This window comes from Chlorocebus sabaeus, chromosome 25, assembly GCF_047675955.1.
Source record: "Chlorocebus sabaeus isolate Y175 chromosome 25, mChlSab1.0.hap1, whole genome shotgun sequence".
In the NCBI taxonomy this organism is placed as follows: Eukaryota; Metazoa; Chordata; class Mammalia; order Primates; family Cercopithecidae; genus Chlorocebus; species Chlorocebus sabaeus.
In genome coordinates this window covers 78,409,288-78,424,445 of record NC_132928.1, presented here as the reverse complement: position 1 = coordinate 78,424,445, position 15,158 = coordinate 78,409,288, and the positions used below count along the sequence as shown (strand labels likewise).

The 15,158-nt window shown below is 40.2% G+C and overlaps 1 protein-coding gene across 2 annotated transcripts in view; it reads right to left on the bottom strand.

Annotated features, from left to right (window-relative positions):
* Nucleotides 1-15,158, bottom strand: part of FMN2 (formin 2) — a 399,785-nt gene that overhangs the window by 3,509 nt on the left and 381,118 nt on the right. The gene's annotated exons all lie outside the window — the stretch shown is intronic.

The window sequence follows — 15,158 nt, the reverse complement described above, 5'->3', positions numbered from 1 at the left end:
TCACATAAAAATTTACATGATGGCCGGGCACAGTGGCTCACGCCTGTAGTCCCAGCACTTTGGGAGGCTGAGGAGGGCAGATCACGAGGTCAGGAGATCAAGACCATCCTGGCTAAAAGGGTGAAACCCCGTCTCTACTAAAAAAAAAATTACAAAAAAATTAGCTGGGCATGGTGGTGGGCACCTGTTGTCCCAGCTACTCGGGAGGCTGAGGCAGGAGAATGGCGTGAACCCGGGAGGCGGAGCTTGCAGTGAGCTGAGATCACACCACTGCACTCCAGCCTGGGCGACAGAGTGAGACTCCGTCTCAAAACAAACAAACAAACAAACAAAATGTACATGCCATGCTTACTTAAAATTTTCTCAGATTAACTTCCTATACCACACACACTCAAGCATAAAAATCACTTGCAATAAATACTTGAGCCGTCTCTAAAAACTGAGCGTCACCTAGCATGGGAACCAATCATTTAATGGATGACAAGAGAGTGAGCAGTAATAACATTTTAATGTTAATAATATTTCTCCTTAAGCATATATGACAAGGAAAACAACACTGAACTCACCAGAGGTATAGTTAAAAGAAGATGCGATTTGGAGCAAAGTCCTGTATGAATTTCTGGCTCTGCTCTTTGACACTGGTAGTGTTCTTATACCCCTGAACCTCACTATTCCCTCAAAGAGTGAAAAGGCTTCATTATGTATTAAATTATCTTCATTATCACTGCACAGAGTTGCAAGGACTGAGTAAAATTTTATTTAAAAAGTTCTCTATGCACTGTAAAAGGCTATACAATTTATTATTGTTTTAATTAAACAAATAGTAAGAAATCTATAAAAGGGGTTTTTTTAATAAAAAGGAGAGCTATGACAAGGAAGATAATCTATCAGGTAAAACTTATTTTTTATTACTGTGATTTTTCCTTGGGAATTAGAAATGAATTATTTCTGGAGAAACCAAAAAGGCTATGCCTTGATCTCAATAAAATGCATTTCATACAGACATTGCAGCCTCATTTCCTGAAAGGAGTGAATTATAAAAATATTTCTTGATCCCTGTGGCAAAAGATCTAATGACAGAATTCATCTCCTTTACAACGAAATCAATTCCTCTTTTTCAACAATAGAATGAAACAAACAACTCAGTATTGCAGCTATAAGACTGATGTTATAGTTTATATTAAAGCATGACAAATGAAAGTAATTCCTTTCAGATATGAAATGCCTGCCTGGTTGATATTGTTAGTAATTCCAGAAAACGATGACAACTTAGAAGATACTTCATTGTTACCACTTTTATTACTTTTCACCCAAGTCATAAATTGTCTTTAATCCTTCCTCTAAACATTTGAGGATAAAAACATTTTCTTTATAACAAACTAAGGACTGCAGTGTCCTCATCTTCCTCTGAAACAGCTACCAGTAAATTTAAGTTGAAGTATTTGGATAGAGAATTAAGGAAACTGTTTTCTTTTTTTTTTTTTTTTCAGTACTTAGCCAAAATCCAGTGGATCTCCTCTTACATTTACTTGGAGCTTTTTAAAGCATTTCGTGGCTTTCAAATAAAATGTACTTTACAAGTATTTAGATCCTCAAAGCATCTTAATTTTCACCCAATCCTGTTTATTTTGTTCTCAAAACACATTTTTGTAAGGATCACAAGAAGCTGAGCCTAATACAAACATTTTTAATTTTACACAAAAACATTCCGTCATTCCTTATGGCAGAGACCACAAAAATTGAGGAGAATGTACATAAGAGGCCTCACGAGATCTTTCAGCTCATCCATTCATTTTTCAGTCATTTCTGAAGCATTAACTCCAGGTCCAGCACTAGGCACAGCTCAATATAACAGGCACAATGATCTAGTAGGAGATGTCTACTATATCAGTGTCTACTACGAGGAAGACACTCAAGAGCGAGTAAATGGCAATGTTGCATTAAGAGCAACCACCTACGTTCCTATAAGGTACAACTGTGTCCTGGAGGAGGATCCTGGGTGGGTAGGCAGGGGTTACAGAGATCTTTCTGGAGCAAGCTGACTGCCGAGCCTTGTTTAACAGACACATCTTAATCGTTTATACTTCTCTTGGAAAAGGAAAATGGATTGAACACGAAAGAATAACATATAAAGGTTGAGTAAGAGTCAAGAAACACGAAACTGAGCTTCAAGAACTACGAACAGTTCTCCCTTCTGCTGCCATAGGATTCCTGTATGCAGGCAAAAGTTCCGATTGGTTTTCAGGTTTATGCCTCGGTTTCTCATGTGTGTGATTAGGATGAGTCAGTCACCTCACCCTAAGTGCCTCTGGTTATGCACACATAAATGACCTGGGCAGCTGGAAAACTGAGTCCCAGAACCTTGAATATAGTTCATCTTCTAATTTCGGAGCAGGAGATTCATGGAGAATTTGTTAAAATGCAGCTCTCTAGGCCAATTCTTAGGTATTCTGATTTAGTCACTCTGGGATGCTTTCAGAAGCGGCACCCAGCAGAACCCGGTGCAGCTGGCCTGTAAGGACCACCCTGAGAAACGGTGCCCTGGAACTGAGGCATTCACAATCCCTGAAGCCCCAGCGGTGCTGCCAGACAGACCCCCAGAACAACGACACCTCCTCAGTCCCCGCTGTTGTACCGGATCGCAAACCCAAACCACATCAACTTGCTCCCAAGTCTCACTCCTCCTAAGCCTCCTAGCAAATGTTGCTGCTTTCAAAAGCCAATTTTATTTCAACAAAGCTCTGACAACAAGACATTTTTCCACACTTTCGGCAGGAAAAAAGAATGCATCCCTCGAGGTCGAATGTGTTGCCAGAGTTGGCAGAAATAAGAAAAATAATGAGGGAGAAGTCAAAGACAGCCTGAGCCGGCTGCCAACATTCGCATCTTCCTACTCGGGCTCTCCATTTGGTTTACGGCGGCAGATTTCATCAGCTGCCATTCTGAGTCTATTGAGTAACTGTTTGTACGTGGTTCCTCCTCTTTCTCTCCTGCCTCACTCCTCATTCAGTGATGCCCAACATTTCCTAAACTAACTAGAAAAAAGATGTTCGTGTCGCAACTAGACCTGAAAGGCTTTAAGTGAAAAGGCATGGTGGAGATAACATTTCAAACAATAACTTAAAATGACCAATATGTCCTGTGTGGGAAGGAGGAGAAAGTAAAAAGAGGGACAATACCTCATTTGTAGAATGAGAAAGCAATCACCTTGAAGAGGGAAGTGTATACTGAGAGAGGAAACAAGAGCAGGGCTGAAGAAGATGGTCAAAAGGCTTCCAAACTTGGTCCGCACTTGAGTTTAACTTCTAATCCTGGTGGGGGTCTATGGATGCTGTCCAGAGACACAGCTCCTGTGCATGATTCATGAAGGTGTATATATATATGTGTGTGTGTGTGTGTGTGTGTGTGTATACGTGTGTGTGTATATATATATTTTAGTCGATGCATTCACACAAAGGGGGACTGACAGGGCATTTGTGAATCAAGATTTCACCCTATAAGAGAACTAAAAAGGGAAGTAAAAATTTTAAGATGACATCTGTGATAGGCTCGTTTTAACAGTTGCAACTTCTAATTAGCAACCCAGATAACAGAAGGAAGACATGAGCAAAATGATAATGAAAAGAAACCTCATTCATCATTTTTAGTGACTTTGGGAAAAAAATCAAACAACAACACAGAAAGTAGAGACTAGAAAACAGGAAATGTAGCATTATCTTTTAGATGGAAGAGATGGATACTAAATGGTAGATAATGTCTATAAGACTTGACATTTATTTTAATATTTTACTATATCTTTTATTGTCTATGAAACTTCAGAAACAAAACTACGCAGAATAAATTTCAAAGGCAAGTCCTTATCCATTACATGGAGGACCAAGAGTCATGAAGTAATATGAGGCATTCTGTATCTTTTAAGGGAGAATTTAATTATAGGAAATAACCAAAGATCATATGGAATCAGATTTGGCAAACAGAGTAGGTGACCAACATGAGTAAAGTAAATTTCATCTCAAAGCAAACTTTCCTTGTAGCAATGCTCAGAAACAGTGAGATTATTCAATGAATGTGTAATTCCCAAATAATGGAAACTTGCCCCTTTACGGACCTATCTTTGTATAACCAATTTTGAATACTCTTTCTTGAAACAAATTCAACTTTTCTCTCTCTTAAAGAAATGGAAGGCCTGGTGTGGTGGCTCATGCCTGTAATCCTAGCACTTTGGGAGTCCAAGGAGGGTGGATCATGAGGTCAGGAGTTTGAGACCAGCCTGGCCAACATGGTGAAACCCCGTCTCTACTAAAAATACAAAAATTAGCTGGGCGTGGTGGTGGGTGCCTGTAATCCCAGCTACTCGGGAGGCTGAGGCAGGAGAATTGCTTGAATTCGGGAGGCAGAGCTTGCAGTGAGCCCAGATCGCACCACTACACTCCAGCCTGGGCAACAGAATGAGACTCTGTCTCAAAAACAAAAACAAACAAACAAAAAAAGACACGGAACGATTTAACTTTTAGTCGATGGCCCATGTTCATCATTGGACACGTCACTGTTGTAATGTGCTGTAATACAGGGCCACCCTGCTAAGGACTAAGGCCTCCCGAGATATATAAGGCAGCCTGCCCAGGTCCTAATCCAACAATGTACTTTGCTGGCTTTGTTTGTACTTTTTATGTCTTCTGTTTCTTCTTAAGATGATAGGCTGTGATCACTTCTTGATACAGCCAGCATGCCTACCTTAAGCAGAAACTCTATCTCCTTTTCACAATCTCTGTCTTCTCTAGAGAAAGCCAGATAAGTAAGTTAAATGGTGCCTCAAATTAGAGCAGTAAGACTCCCAGTTTGTTTCTAACAAAACGAACGGAGTTTCTGGACTTGCAGGCAGTAATTTTAGTGGTCGCAGGCTTCTCCCCAGCCCCCAGGTCCCACAGACTTCATTGTTCGCAGTAGCGTCTAGAAGGTCAGGGAAGCCCCGAAGTCTGACTTATAGACAGGCAGCGAATCACGGCTCCATATTTCAAAGAACATCGATTCTAAGATATTGTATCATCCAATCGGCTTATTCAGCAGGTTCCCATAAAGATAGAGTAAAGCTGGAATGAATATAAGACCTGAAATGCAAGCTTATCAAGGTAAAAAAGTGTGATATTGTTAATTGGTAATGACAGAGTTTGTGATGCTACAGAGAACTACCTCTGGGAGGTGTGAAGCGTTTGGTGAGGAATATGACTATAAGGTTATTTCTCAGTTGAAACTGTTTTCTAGGTCTTGGGCAAAAAGGACCATATGAAAATAAAACATCTTTAATGAGTAAAACTTAAGCTCAAATTTACCTTTCAAACATCTTTACACTAAATTTATTTTCCAAAAATAAAGTTGTAAATGTAACTTAAAGAGAAGCTAAATAAATTTCGAAACATCTATACGAATTTTTATTCCTCACAAGTAAACATTCTAAGTGGTAACAGCTTCACTTGGTTAGGGCGTTAAGCATAGAAGTAAGTTCTTAAGCAAAGAAAAACTTGAGTCTAGGAAAATTAGAATATTTTTAAAGTTTATAAAATCAGAGGGGAATATGTGAGAGAATAAAAAATACTTTTTATCACAGAATTTGTTAAAACTTGTTTTAAATTCCTATTATTTTTATTGTGGTATTTTTCAAAACCAACGAAAAGTTTCTCCCATTTTGGCCTCACTATAACTGGGCTCATTTACACTAAGGGTTATTTTAAACAACGAGAGTGGCTTCTCATTTCTCTCCTAATAAAGACGTATTTTTCTCTACACTCTCCCTACCTAACCCCAGACCCATTTATTGTCAGGCAAACATATACAAAAAGTTCAGTGTGATTAAGTTGAAAAACAGTTTGTGAGATGAAGAAGGGAGATACACTCTGGCACAGATACAGAGAAAAGAAACCAGACATCCCTGGAGCTCGCTCTGCAGGCAGAATATCTTCATCCACCTTTCAGACCGAACGCCAAACTGGCCACAGCCTTATCAAGGAAACAGACATGCTTTCGTCATTCAATCGAATGAGAAAGGGAGCCACTTTTCTGCCACTAAACGTTAATCACTTGGTCTAAATAAGTATCTGTGGCGGACGGTTTCATTTCCTGCTGGCTTCAGTTCGGCTTGCTGGAAGCAGCCCTGTTCGCCGATGGACTCTCCCAGCCTAGGAGAGGTTAAGTGCAACGTGGAGCTGGGATGCCACAGGTCTGAGGGCCTGACAGAGCAGAGATGGATCTGCTAACAGTAAACTAAAAGCAGGTATAATGATCATTACTACCAGTTCACAATGTTCTTTACTAAAACATAACACCATCGGGTCTGCTAACAAATTTAAAGCTTTTTTACCCAAAAGTAGAAGGAGAGAAAAAAGAGAAAGACACACACACACACACACACACACACACACAGAGGGAGGGCATAAGGTGGGGAGTGTGTGGGGAGGAGAGACAGAGGTGGTGAAGATTCTAGACAAAGGTTGGTTAGAAGAGTCCACTTAGGAGCTGTGGGTCTTTCTCTCCAGGTAAAGACAAAACTCTTAGATGTCTTGTGGAATTAAGGTGATCTGGGGAAGTTTATTTGATGTCTTTTGGAATTAAAGGTGATTTGGGGAAGTTTATTCCTAGCTCTCTGTTCTCTCTTTTATAACCTCATGACTTAAAATACCCTCGTACAGAACTACAAAACCCCTGAGATATACTGGAAACAAAATCAACCCCCAGTCACTTATCATTATCTCAAAGAAAAAAAACTTATAAGACTTCCTCAGGCACCTATTTATAAATTTCATCACTGAGAATCTCTGACTTTCTCAGAGAAAACACTGTGTTTGCACCCCAAATGATTAGGAATCACAACTCGAACACAAAGTAGTTCCTAACACAAAGCAAATCAAGCTTTAAAAACATCTTTGGGCTGGGCACGGTGGCTCACGCCTGTAATCCCAGCACTTTGGGTGGCCAAGGCGGGTGGGTCATGAGGTCAGGAGTTCGAGACCATCCTGGCGAACACGGTGAAACCCCATCTCTACTAAAAATACAAAGAATTAGCCGGGGTTCATGCCATTCTCCTGCCTCAGCCTCCCGAGTAGCTGGGACTACAGGTGCCTGCCACTGTGCCTGGCTAATTTTTTGTAAATGGGTCTGGGGTTAGGTAGGGAGAGTGTAGAGAAAAATACATCTTTATTAGGAGAGAAATGTCGGCGCAGTGGTGGGCGCCTGTAATCCCAGCTACTCTGGAGGCCGAGGCAGGAGAATCGCTTGAACCCGGGAGGCGGAGTCTGCAGTGAGCCAAGATCATGCCACTGTATTCCACTCTGAGTGACAGAGCAAGACTCTGTCTCAAAAAAACCAAAAACCAAAACAAAACAAAAAACCATCTTTGAGCGGCTTCATGCAAGTGTCAGCCCTGGAAGGACTAAGTGGCTCAGTAATGGACAGTGCAGAAGTAAGACATCGTGCTGTGGGGTCCAGAGGGGTCTGCCCCAGCTCCCTGGGGGTCCGGGGCCAGCATGGATGCCTTACAGACATCGTACTCCCCTTCCTTCACAGTAACACATGCAGCAAGCCTGTCACTTTTGTCAACAATAGGAGCTGAATTTTACAGAATATTCATAGTCCAAAATCTAGGACTCCTTGACAGCTAGATAAGTATCTATACTTATGTTCCAAAAACCACAGATGTATTCCTCCCATGAACATAAAATTAATGCACAGATATTCTGTGTATCTGTATTTCCTGAAACCATTTTTTTTGTGGGGTATATGTGGGTGAAAAGAGCTGAGAGGATCATTTACTCATAAGAAAACACATTCGACCAATCACATTAATTCCCTGTGGGCTGAATCTCTTTGATGACTGTCTAAGATTCTATAAGATGCAGAACATTGTGACACGTGGGTGAGCTCCCTCAGGAAGGAAGAACCTTCCCCCATAATTTTAGAACGGCTATAGATTAGTAATGATGGGTGTGGATGAACGCTGCTGTGCACTCATTTTAAAACCAACAGAACAAACAAATTGTACACACATACAAATCATCACACACATCTGCCTCTTTCTATGTCTAGTCACAAAAAGCCACCAGTCCTCCTTTAAGTGGCAAATCTACTTGTTGCTTTCTAGTCTTTACTCTCCACCATGCTCATGACTCTGAAATGGTTTACTAGTCCCTAACCCCTAATTTTTAATTTTTATTTTTCAATGGAGTATCCCTCTGTCACCCGGGCTGGAGTACAGTGGCATGATCTCAGCTTACTACAACCTCTGCCTCCCGGGTTTCAAGTGATTCTCATGCCTCAGCCTCCTAAGTAGCTGGGATTACAGGTGCACCCCACCATGCCCAGTTAATTTTTGTGTTTTAAGTAGAGATGGGGTTTCACCATGTTCGTCAGGCTGGTCTCAAACTCTTGGCCTCAGGTGAGCCGCCCACCTCAGCCTCCCAAAATCCTGGGATTATAGGCGTGAGCCACCAGGCCTGGCCACTGGTCCCTAATTCTTTATTTTTATTTTTATTTTTATTTATTTTTATTTTTATTTTTTTATTATTATACTTTGAGTTCTAGGGTACATGTGCATAATATGCAGGTTTGTTACATATGTATACTTGTGCCATGTTGCTGTGCTGCACCCATCAACTCGTCAGCACCCATCAACTAGTCATTTACATCAGGTATAACTCCCAATGCAATCCCTCCCCCCTCCCCCCTCCCCATGATAGGCCCCAGTGTGTGATGTTCCCCTTCCCGAGTCCAAGTGATCTCATTGTTCAGTTCCCACCTATGAGTGAGAACATGCGGTGTTTGGTTTTCTGTTCTTGTGATAGTTTGCTAAGAATGATGGTTTCCAGCTGCATCCATGTCCTTACAAAGGACACAAACTCATCCTTTTTTATGGCTGCATAGTATTCCATGGTGTATATGTGCCACATTTTCTTAATCCAGTCTGTCACTGATGGACATTTGGGTTGATTCCAAGTCTTTGCTATTGTGAATAGTGCCGCAATAAACATATGTGTGCATGTGTCTTTATAGCAGCATGATTTATAATCCTTTGGGTATATACCCAGTAATGGGATGGCTGGGTCATATGGTACATCTAGTTCTAGATCCCTGAAGAATCGCCATACTGTTTTCCATAATGGTTGAACTAGTTTACAATCCCACCAACAGTGTAAAAGTGTTCCTATTTCTCCACATCCTCTCCAGCACCTGTTGTTTCCTGACTTTTTAATGATCGCCATTCTAACTAGTGTGAGATGGTATCTCATTGTAGTTTTGATTTGCATTTCTCTGATGGCCAGTGATGATGAGCATTTTTTCATGTGTCTGTTGGCTGTATGAATGTCTTCTTTTGAGAAATGTCTGTTCATATCCTTTGCCCACTTTTGGATGGGGTTGTTTGTTTTTTTCTTGTAAATTTGGTTGAGTTCTTTGTAGGTTCTGGATATTAGCCCTTTGTCAGATGAGTAGATTGCAAAAATTTTCTCCCATTCTGTAGGTTGCCTGTTCACTCTGATGGTAGTTTCTTTTGCTGTGCAGAAGCTCTTCAGTTTAATGAGATCCCATTTGTCAATTTTGGCTTTTGCTGCCATTGCCTAATTCTTGACAACTCGCTTATCCTTCAGTTTTCAGAGAACTTCGGAGTTTTCCAGCGATCTTTCTGGACATGTTTCCTTAATCGCTTCTGTTGCTCATTTATTAAGCTTCCTTTCAAATATTATCCTTTCCCTCCAGGACTCTAATCTGGACTCCATAGTATCTGCAGGAATTTTCCACTTTGTAATTCTAACTACCACTTCTGCGGTGAAGACTTTGAGCTCCAATCCTCTAGCCTTGACCTTTCTCCTGAGCTCCAGGTTCTAGAGGACATTCTCCTCCCTCTCACGTGCCTGGGCCTTGGTTAAGAGCATAACCAGTCAAAGCCATCCATCCAGTTCCTTGATAAACCTCTGAATCTTTTCTCTCCCTCTTCCCCACCCCTTCTATGCATATGCAAATAGTTAACAAGTTCTGTTAATTATTTTTCAGTAATGACATTAAAATCTGTCTCGATCCTTCTAATTCCACTGTCCCTGTTTTTCTAGCTTCTCATGTCCCCCGAATCAGTGCCTGCAGACTGGCCTCCAACTCTGAAATCTAATCCATCCTTTACAAACACAGGAATCATCTGAGCCACTTACTCATTTGCCAAGCAAAAATTGTTTAAGTTCCTTAGTGAGGTCTGCGAGGCCATTTGCAGTCTGGCTCCAACTCACCTAATCTCCCCTTATTCTCTGCAATGTTCCCTGGGCTCCAGCAATACAGAAGCACCCCCAACTCCTAAGGGACATCTTTGCTAATCTGTCCCCCTGGGACTGACTGTTCATTTTTCCTTTTCCTGTGCTCTCCCATGAGGCCTTTCGGGTTAAGCTCAAAATTAGCTTCCTATAGGAAACATATCTGACCCTCCAGGCAAGCTTATTTACGTAATCCTCTAAGCTCTCACATACTTTTTTTCCCCCCAGATTTTCAATTTCAAGATGACTTCTGACTATTTATCTGTCTCTTTACTGTGCTAAATAGTAAGATCCTTGAGTTCAGGAGTCACATATAGTCATCTTTATATTTCCAGGGCATTACATTAAAGCTCACACAGGCAAGTATTCACTAGATGTTTAAAAAATAGCTGACTAAATTAATGGATGATGATGCACAGTAAAACAATGATTAAGCTTAAAAAATTACAGAGATAAATTCTGGTAAACAGCTAGGCTTAGATCAAAATCTCTTGTTTTTTGCCTCCTTCTTCTGGTGAACTCTTCAACGATGTGTCTACATGCCCAATTCACATTTTGAGTAAACTACTAAGAATTTTATTGGACTTGACCTTTGAGTTTACTGATTTGCTGCTATAATTTCATCTATAAATAACAATTTAGTTTGAATGAATGTACATAAAATTTAAAGTTACGAAATATTTAGGGCATTATGTTTTCTTCCATCTTATAGAAGAACTAATGTCTTCAATATATGATCATTAGGAGACTGTAAGGATTCATCAAGAAATCATGTCAAGCTAGCCTCACTAACTCCTAGGTTAGGAGACATACATGTAATATATTTTCATTCCAAAAAATCATTTAAAGAATCTCTCATGGGATGTCTGTGGACCAGATAGAGAAATGATGGCTACACGAGAGAGTACTTAGATGAATCTACAATGAACAAACATGCTCAAAGAAGATAACAGATTGACTTTATATACAGTTATGTTCCTTTTTTTAAAGAGTGTCTCATTGAGGAGGGTTGAAGCATAATCAACTGGTAAAATTTATACAGATATTGTTTTCATCTGAGAACAGAGAAAGCTGTTCTAGCATTCATAGATACCCAAAAAAAGGCCTGGGTTGCCTTTTTATTTGAAGACAGTGACTATTTACAGTGGGGCGGTGGTGTGCCAGAGACAGTGGGCACATCATGTGCACCATCTCATTTGACCACCTTGTGACCAAACGTGAGTGATGCCACCATCCTGTTTTAGAGATGAGCAGCCTGGGGCTCGGAGAGGCTCTTCAGGTCACTCAATAGAAGAATGAAAAAGAGAACCCAGATGTGGTTAACTCCAGAGTCTGCACTCTCCACATCACACTAGGACTAAAAAGGGCACAAAATCATGGGCTTAAATGTCTAGCCATTATTCCTATGAAAATGATATTCCTACAGTGGAAAGTAGATTTGAATAGATGACTTGCAATTTATTTCCCAAATTCAATATCCATTTCCCTTCAGAGAGCACCCACAGAATAAGCATCTTAAAAGGCACTGTAATGTAAGCATCCTTAAGGCAAAGAGTGCCCTTTCTCCCTCCATTCCATGCCCAGCACAGCAGCTGGCTCATCACATTAGCAGCTAACACTAAGACCTTATAATGGGTCAAATGCGGAACCAAGAGAGCTTACAGATACCATCTCCTTTAATTTTGCAATAATCCCCTAAGGTAGATATTGTTGTTATCCAACTTTTACAGATGATGCAACTGACACTTAAAATGGTCAAATTACCTGTTCAGGATCACACACTAATTGGTGGCAGACGTATAGTAGTTCAAGTCCAGACATACGTCATGTACTTCCAGAGCTTTCGCTTTCAACATTGCACTATTTTCTCTCACAATGCACATACACAGGAAGGATAAAAAGCGGGAATACAGGATGCAAGAAGGAAGGCAGGCAAACAGCAAGGCAGGAGTGCAGGTAAGTGGAGAGCTTGCGGTTTGAACTGTATGCACCTTTTTATTACCTGAGACCCAGAACAGTGGCTCTAAAACTTCACTGTGTGTAGGAATCACCTGAAAGACTTGTTAAAATACAGACTGCGGCCGGGCACGGTGGCTCACACCTGTAATCCCAGCACTTTGGGAGGCTGAGGCGGGTGGATCACGAGGTCAGGAGATTGAGACCATTCTGGCTACCATGGTGAAACCCCATCTCTACTAAAAATACAAAACATTAGCCAGTCGTGGTGGCGGGCGCCTGTAGTCCCAGCTACTTGGGAGGCTGAGGCAGGAGAATGGCCTGAACCTGGGAGGCAGAGCTTGCAGTGAGCCGAGATGGGACCACCGCACTCCAGCCTGGGTGAAAGAGCGAGACTCTGTTTCAAAAAAAAAAAAAAAAAACAACAACACAGATTGCTGGTTTCTACACCCGTAATCGGTAGGCCCAGAGTGGGAGTTCAAGAATGTATAGTTCTAACAAGTCCTCAGGTGATGGTGACAATGCTTGCCCAGGAGAACATTTTGAGAACCTCTGTTTGGAGGCAGCATAACATAGCAAAAAGTTTGGGAAAATTAAGCAAACAAAAACAGTATTTATATTGTTTAATAAATATGTAATCATCAGTATCTTTTAAGTATTTTATTTACTTTCTTGCTTATATCAATATATGCATTTATATTTAATACATATTATATACGTTATATATTTATGTTAATTACATTCACTTACATGTATTTTATTTATTTATGTTTCTATTTACTTACAATCATTTGATTCTTTTCTTTTTTTTTTGAGAAGAATTTTGCTCTGTCACCCAGGCAGGAGTGCAGTGGCATGATCTTGGCTCACTGGGTTTAAGTGATTCTTGTACCTTAGCCTCCCAAGGAGCTGGGATTACAGGCACCTGCCACCACACCCGGCTAAGTTTTGTATTTTCAGTAGAGATGCCGTTTCACCATGTTTCCCAGGCTGGTCTCCAACTCCTGACCTCAGGTGATATGCCTGCCTTGGCCTCTCAAAGTGCTGGTATCACAGGCGTGAGCTACCACGCTTGGCCTACAATCTTATGATTCTGAAAGACTGAATCTTTTACAACACTGAAGATATTACTTTAAAAGAGAAACTAGAAAAGTGGATGCATGTCTTTTAGCAAATATGGAGGAGAAGTTCTATTGAATAGTTGGACAAATTTTGAACTCTTTTCAAGCAAAAGTAGTCATGGAAACACAGTGGGCTATAGCGTTCATCTTTGAAAAAGAAAAGCATGTAAGATTCATCTGGAGAAGATAAAAAAACCACCACATTCTCCTGATTCTAATTTCTAGGAGGAATTTTTGACACGATTGTCTAAATAAAGGATGTGAATTGTAGTCAGTACAAATCTGAAAATGTAGAAGACACAGACATTTTTCAATGGCCAATTCTTTCCCCCTACACAAATCCTCAATAAAAACTGAGACGAAACTTTAACTTGGTGAAAGCATTTCTGAGGAGAGTAATGCTTGCAAACACTTCAAGTATGCCAATGTAGTTTTTTGGTGATCTAATCTCCTATGAGGCTAAAAATGAAAAATCTAGAAGAAAGGACAGTTAGCATACTTCCTCTACAATCTTTTTTTTTTTTTTTTTTTTTTTTTTTGGAGATGGAATCTCACTCTATCACCTAGGCTGGAGTGCAGTGGCATGATACCAGCTTACTGCAACTTCCGTCTCCTGGGTTCAAGAGATTCTTCTGCCTCAGCCTCCTGAGTAGCTGGAACTACAGGCGCGTGCCACCACACCCAGCTAATATTTGTATTTTTAGTAGAGACGGGTTTCGCCGTATTGGCCAGGCTGGTCTCAAACTCCTGACCTCATGATCCGCCCACCTCAGCCTCCCAAAGTGCTGAGATTACAGGTGTGAGCCACCGTGCCTGGCCTACAATCTTAAATCACAATCACAGGAGTCTCCAGTGAATAGCAAGCAGTCAGAGGTGGCTAGCATCTCAGACAAATCCTAAAACTGTGATAGTCTGTGTTGATAAGGAAGGAAAATACAATTGCTTGAGGGGGATAGATGAGTAACCAGCAAGGTTCACACTCCACTTTGTAAATAAAGAGCCTGAATTCTATTCTGTAAAATTTAGAGTATCTTTCTCAAGGAATTTAATACAGGATCTGAAAACAGATGAGAAATCTGAAAGGTACTATTAAGAACTTTTTTCAATGCTCAGATGATATGTTTAAGTCTCTGAAAATAGGAATATTTTTGTTCATATACATGTTAGGATTTTAAAGCTTCTAATCACATTGGTCATCACTAATATTTTTAAATATCTGATTTAGAAAAAAAAAAGTGTTTGGTTTTCTTTTGCATCTTGTAGTAGAGACGATTATAATTCCATGTCAGACTTGGATTTTCATGGTATTTACCAAAGCAGCTCACTTGATATGCCCTTCAGTCCTGTAAGAATGACCATATTCTTTTTGTATATTCTGAGGATGTTTTAGGTTTCCTTACCAAAATAGTAAAACAACAATCACTGGTTCTGCAAATCTAACGATAGTAAATTTTAAAAAAATACTCCTGCCATACACGATGGTCAAAGCTATTATAAAATTGTATCTGACAGCCAAATTCATCTTTTATTATCGGAGAATAGTGCTGTTTATTACATTTGACATTTTTCATGCAAACATCCTTTTACTATTTCCACCTGTGTTAAGATATTTTCTTAATCTTAGTGATTTCTTTTTTCAAATAGCTCAGAAAAGTTTTGTATTACAGCCAGTGAGATACAAAGTTAAGCTCTATTGGTTCTAACAACACCGGAGTTTATGACACTTCTCTAGCCAGGATGATGTGTATGGATCATTTGTATCCTATTTTTTTTTTAGTAAGACTTTTTTGGTCAGGCT